Source organism: Quercus suber, unplaced genomic scaffold (assembly GCF_002906115.3).
Source record: "Quercus suber isolate HL8 unplaced genomic scaffold, Cork oak 2.0 scaffold_80, whole genome shotgun sequence".
NCBI lineage: Eukaryota > Viridiplantae > Streptophyta > Magnoliopsida > Fagales > Fagaceae > Quercus > Quercus suber.
In genome coordinates, this window is record NW_027069545.1 from 262,503 (window position 1) to 269,940 (window position 7,438).

The window sequence follows — 7,438 nt, forward strand, 5'->3', positions numbered from 1 at the left end:
ACCTCCTCGGCGCAGAATTTACCTAAAGTCATCCTCGTAGAAGACAAGTGCAAGCCCACAATGACGAATAGAGAAGTGGTTCATGTCCACCAGGTTAGGGTAGGGCCTAGCTGGATGGGCCCCTTAGTACTATTCCTGAAGGAGGACGCCCCGCCTGAGGAGAAATCAGAAGCAGACAAAGTACGTAGAAAGGCTCCTCGGTTCTGGCTGTCCGAGGACCAAAAATTGTATAAGCGCTCTTTTTCTGGACCATACTTGCTATGCATACACCCAGAGGCAACAAAACCACTTCTCAAGGAGTTACATGAGGGGATTTGCAAAAGCCACACTAGAGACCAATCTCTGGCACACAGAGCTATCACTCAGGACTATTGATGGCCAAATATACAAAGGGAAGCACAGAAGTATGTGAAAAAAAGTGCAACTAGTGCCAAAGATTCGCACCAAGCATACATCAACCGGGGGGAGTCCTGAATCCGCTGTCCAGCCCTTAGCTCTTCGCTCAATAGGGCTTAGACATTGTGGGCCCTTTCCCAAAGGCAGCAGGAAACAAGAGATACCTGCTAATCGGCACGAACTACTTCACTAAATGGGTTGAAGCTGAGCCTCTAGTGAATATCAGGGATGTAGATGCCAAGAAGTTTGTATGGAAGAACATTTTCACCCGATTCAGAGTCCCTCACACCCTCATCTCAGACAACGGCCTTCAATTTGATAGCAAATCTTTCAGAATGTACTGTTGTGACTTGAAAATTACAAATAGGTATTCTACCCTAGCTTATTCCCAGGAAAATGGGCAAGCGGAAGTTGTTAACAAGGTCATTGTAAACGGGCTCAAGAAGAGGTTAGACGACGTAAAAGGAAAATGGGTGGATGAACTGCCACACGTCTTGTGGACGTACCAAACCACACCTCGTAGATCGACAGGGGAAACTCCTTTCTCAATGACATATAGGGCCGAAGCTGTTATCCCTTTGGAAACTGATTTCCCAATGTTAAGGACCAACTCCTTCAATCTAACCAGTAACGACGAACTACTGGAAAGAAGTTTGGACTTGGTTGAAGAAAGAAGGGAAAATGTGGTTCAATTGGCATACTACCAACACAAACTCAAGCAGGGTTATGATGTCAATGTGAAACTGAGATCATTAGCACTTGGAGATCTGGTGTTGAGAAAGGTTTTGGATACTGCAAAGAACCTGACGTGGGGAAAGCTAGGACCTAATTGGAAAGGACTATATCATATCACCTCGGTGGCTAGTATAGGAGCGTATTTTCTGGAAGATTTGGATGGACATGTAATACCACGCCCGTGGGATGTAAACAACCTGAAAATGTATTATTATTAATGAAATTTTCTTCTGTCAATATGTTCATTTATTAAGGGAGTTATATTTCTCATTATTCCAACTTTTATAAGTGTTTAAACTAAAACCCAATCATGTCTGAAGTCCTCGGACCAGATGATGGGGGAAGGTTAACGTGCAAATGACAACTTTTATAAGCATTTGAACTAAATCCCAATCATGTCTAAAGTCCTCAAACCAGATGATGGGGAAAGGTTAACACACAAATAAGAACTTTTATAAGTGTTTAAACTAAAACTCAATCATGCCTGAAGTCCTCGGACCAGATGATGGGAGAAGGTTAACACGCAAATGACAACTTTTATAAGTGTTTAAACTAAAACCCAATTATGCCTGAAGTTCTCGGACCAGATGATGCAAGAACGTTAACACATAGATGACAGCTTTTATAAGTGTTTAAACTAAAATCCAATCATGCCTGAAGTCCTCGGACCAGATGATGGGGGAAGGCTAACACACAAATGACAACTTTTATAAGTGTTTAAACTAAAACCCAATCATGCCTGAAGTCCTCGGATCAGATGATGGGGGAAGGTTAACACGCAATGACAACTTTTATAAGTGTTTAAACTAAAATCAAATCATGCCTGAAGTCCTCAAACCAGATGATAGGGGAAGGTTAACACACAAATGACAACTTTTATAAGTGTTTAAACTAAAACCTAATCATGCCTGAAGTCATCGGACCAAATGATGGGGGAAGGTTAACACGCAATGACAACTTTTATAAGTGTTTAAATTGAATCACAAACATGCATGTAGTCCTCGAACCAGATGATGTGGGAAAATTGATACATTTTGGCATCTTTTCTAAGTGTTTAAACATTTCGTGTTATCTATTTATTTCTCACTAAGTCATAGCCAAATCCTCCAATTGGTAATTTTGGACAAGTTAAAATTCTTGAATTATTTGTCCAAGTGTAAATTCTTGAATTATTTATGAAAGTTCAATGTGGGTATGAAACACCCTTGAACGTTTAGAGCCCAAATTCCAAGATTACCAATTCAAACTTTATATCAAACAATTAATGTGCGGAACATGATAACAAGCTTATAACAGAATTGATAAACAATCTAAGCCAAATATAAACACATCCACAGCAGTAAATATAAAGCAAAGATAAAAAGAAGAAAGATGCAAACAAACGGACAACACACGATGTGTTATTGAAGAGGAAACTGAAGTCCTCGGCGTAAAAGCTCTCCGCCGCCCTCCAAGCGGTGATATAATCCACTAAAAAATATAGTTGGGGGTAATGTGCAAAATAACTGTGAGAAAGAGTTGTATATGGTTAGTTAGGCAACGCTTGAAACTATAAGGGAAACTAGACATCTCGAGTTTTAGAAACTCGAGATTTATATTTGAAAATCTCAAGTTTTCGAAACTCAAGTTCCAGGCAAAAAATTTTTTACTTTTTCTCGCTCTTATAGTGGCGTTTTTAAGTCCTATAGTGACGTTTTAAAGCCCTATAGCGGCGTTTTCCTACAAAAAAAATTTTATAAGTCCCATGCTAGGTTCAGGAAGCCCTATAGTGGCCTTTTTAAGCTCTATAGTGACGTTTTATAGCCCTATAGCGGCGTTTTCCTGCAAAATTTTTTCTAAGTGTCATATAGTGAGCCCTATAGCTCTATAGTAACGTTTTTAAGTCCCTATAGCGGCGTTTTTCGGAACTCGAGTCTTTAAAACTCGATTTTTACTTGAATTTTTTTCCGCCCGGGAACAATCCGCTTACAAAGCGAGACTTAAAAACTCGAGTTTTTTCATGGAACTCGAGTTTTAGACACTCGAGACGCTACTTTTCAATATTGTTTTGAAACGTGACAACTATCTAAATATTTTTATATTTATTGTTAAATGGAAATAAAATCTAATATAATTGGGATACATGAATAGCAATAGACCCTCTAAGCCTAATCTACCCAAGTATCTAAGCCCTCCAAGCTTCTTGCTCCAACGAGGTTACGCCGAACCTATTTCTTCTTTAGCTTCCCGGATTCCGCTACTAGACCATAGCATCAACCAATGTATATTGATTCCTTCCAAACTGCTTCCCTCAACACCAAATGAACCTTCTCACAGACGTGGGTGTGGTGAGATAAGGATTTGGTAAAAGACCTCTCAAGGGTATGACAATGGAGAGGAATAGAGTATAAGAATTTGTTAAGTTTCTTAGATGAAGATTGGGGATGAGGCAATCCTGTTTTTCTCTAGGGTTTTCTCTCACAAAATTCTCTCTAGAAGCTCTACACATTTAGTGGGTATAAAGGTCTTTATATAGTGAGGTGGTATGAGAATACGAAGAGACACATTTTTGCCAAACAGGGTAAATTGGCGGCTTGGTCTCGCTGCTTGTCCAAGTCGTGAAATCAAGTCGCGACGTAACGGCCTGGCCAGCTGGGACTTTTGTCTTGTAGTGCGATAGCTGGCGCGACCCTTCAGCTTCCCTGCGTGCTTCTCACGTGCCTAAAGTTGGCGACTTGCAGCCGCAAGCCACCCGCGAGTCCTAGCCGCGAAGCTCTGCTTCTTTGCACATACTTGAGCTTTTCTTCACAACTTCTCACACACTACCCTTACAATAATCCCACCTAAATACAGGGTTACTAAGTGCTTAATTTACAAGCAAATTGGCACGGAATAAAGCCAACACGATGGTTGATAATTTTCAACCTTACAATCTCCCCCTTTGGCTATTCCGTGACAAAACCCTAAAACAAACTCTAGACTTAACGTGTGAGTTGGGAACAGTTAGAAAACTCACTCACACCTAACTCTAGAATCTGCGAAGCTTTAGAACCATAAGAACAAGTAACTCTTGAAACACAACAACACAATAAGTTCATTGTATACAGAAACTTGTAATACATATGGAGCAAGCACAATGCGATCATGCACAATGAAATAAACCAATAAACCATGGCAAGACCAAAACAAGTAATCACTATAGCCAAGTGATCACAATGCTCATTCACACTTGGAATGAACATCCGGACATTTAAGACAATAAACGCAAGGTAAAATTGCTTGAATGACCAACACTTAACCAATGCACAGTACATGAAGTATGTGCATCTAGGAACAATCCTACAACGGGCACAAGAGTGACAGTACTTAGAAGAAAATGCAAGACATTTAGTTGGAAGTACTGATTTAACAAAGCCCAAAGGCTGCGTAAAGCATGGCACAAACCACAAAGGCCTACAAATGTGCATTGAAACAAACCCTTAAAGCTTACAGAAGCAACATGGGTACAAACCGAACCATACAAAATATAAATTACTTCCTTTATCATATCACTTCCCCTATCATGAATCATAGGAGCTGTGATGAACTTGGAACATATATACTTGTAACCTGAAACACTTGCACAAAACACATTAGACCCTTAGGGTAAAGCAAGTAATAAACGGACAAGTATAATGTAACAAATAAATTGCGATCAAGTAAACATGATGTGAAACATGTGAGCAACTTGATCATACACCAAACACCAAAACAAAATTTTCTTATTAGCTCAAAGTCTTCTCCCCCTTGGTACATGCATCTCCCCTATGGAATATCACTCCTCCTACAAATGTGCATGAGAAATAGAATTTCTCCCCCTAAGGATGTGCACAAAGGTCATATAAAAATGACAAAAACTCTCCGGTGTACTCCCTAGAGTATACTTTCCCCCTTTTTGACACGAATAGACAAAGGGGTCAAGGAGAAAAGAGGGCAAGAGATGAAGGTATGATAATTATGCATGATGGGTGCATTGATGCATAAGGGGTGCGAGATGAATGAGAAAATGAAGCTCAATCCTAAGACATGACATGCTAGGATAAAGAAACAATATATGAACTAATGCATGATAAGGGTAGCAAGGTGTGTGCAAGAGTATGCACATGTGGGGCAAGGTGTGTTAAGTATACAGCCAATGAACCAAACATGTTCCTAATGAGGAAACATGAGAGACCCCAAAGTTTGAAACTCATTGGAGTCCAAACAAGCGAGAAAATGCCTAAAAGGCATTTTATCAAACACCTAACGTGCACACTATGAACAACAATGTAAAACAATGCATGAACATTATGAAATCCACCCTAAATACATGCTCTTTTTGCCACAAGGGGTCAACATCCAAAGCAAATCATTAAAGGAAACCAATCCCATACAAAAATTTCAACAAAAAATAAGTTTGCCCAACCCCTATGATGAAAATCCCAACCAAGAGTGCAAAACTCTCCAAAACATAATCTAAGGATTCAAAATGATGGAAAGAGTCTAAAAATACCTTAGAGATGTTAATGGAATGAAAAACCATTCAAATTGGTTGGGTTTTGATGTAAAAATATTGAAATAAGGGTTTAAGAGAGGATGGGGGAGGTTTAAAACAAGTTTCCCATGAAAAAGCTCCTAAAAAGACTAATTCTGGGCATTTGGCAACCGGGCGAATCACCAAGCGAGTCGCAAGTGAGTCGCCAAAGCTTCTGGATGAACTCGCGACTGGGCAAGTCGCCAAAACGAGTCACCAAAAGTTGCGACTGTAACTCGCGACTGGTCAAGTCGCCAAAATTAGTCGCCAAAACTCGCGACTGGTCAAGTCGCCAAAACGAGTCGCCAAAAATTCTAACACTTGTTTTTCAACACAAAACATGTTTAAACATTGTAAAACAATGTAAGCATTAAACAAGAACACAAATAGTGATAAAAATCACTTCCAAAAACATATAAAATGATCAAAAATCTTTTTAGATTGATCCATATAAAGTTGAGCTCACACATATCACATTTAAAAAAGTACAATCGAAAAAATGAATAAGGCATTCATTGAACATTAGGCATGTGTGTTATGTGTGTGTATCAAGCGTGGAATAGTCCTTAGTCTAGAATGAAGCTTCAATGATCAATTCAATCAAGTCATACACAACTAGTACTAAGTCAACTAGTTTATCTCAATTATAGAAATGAACATATATGACCTCCCACAAGAAAATGATTACATATCTTTGAAGCTTTTCATTTGGCTTCTTTACAATTCATATCATTTGATCTTTTTGAATTAGTACATCTCATTTTAGAGATCGATGCCTGAAATTTTTGATATTTCAATATGGTGAATAAGCCTTTGGATTTTTGGACATCATATATTTTATTTTGGTTGCTTTCCCTTTTTCCTAGTCAATACTAGTATGTGCGACAGGATTTTACAGCTCAATATCTCTTTTCATTTGGAAATTTACATTTGGTGAGCTCTTTAAGCAAAAAAAACAAAATAAAGAGTGGGAAGATATATAGGCACAAGTTTATGCATGTCTCAAAACTAGCAAGACTATTGACTAATCATTCATGACAAGTTTGAAGATCGATTTACAACAATCACACAAAGATGTCAAGATTTTTCCCACAAAGATATAGGTGCATAAAGAGCAAGCTAAGCTCGTAAATGCACAAAGCCATTTGTACGAAGGTACAAGGCAAAACTCACATGTGATATGTGCTCAAACATATACAATCAAACTTTTTGAATTTTTCACTTTTTATGTGGTTTTGGATTTTTTACTCACATAAATTAAAACAAAAAGTAAGATCAAAACAAAAACAATGCATATGAATAAATGCAAGATGCACAAAATGCATGAAGATATAACATGCAATGCATGAAGGGTCTCACAAAGATCGAAAGAATTAGATCAAGGACCAAAAGAGCAAAAGCTCAACTATAGGAACCCTTCCTCATCCAAACGGAACGATTTTTTGGAATGAGTGTCTCATGAGAAGTGAGACGAGGGTTAGAAGAATGAGAACCAGAGATGCACATAGTCAAGGAGTTAAGAGCATTAAACACTTTCTTTAACAACATGCTATTTTCACTCAAATCCGGTTTACTCTTTTTAGCACAACTTCCAAGAAGCTCAAGTTTCTCTTTTCTTTTGATTCTTTTAAAAGCATGAAACTTAGAGCATTGAGGTCTTAGTTGACCAAAGGCATCATAATGGTGACAAACAATGTGTTTAGGTCCACTAGACTTTTTGGAAAGGGATCTAACAACATGATTTTGTTCTCTCTTCAACTTATAACATTAAGGTCT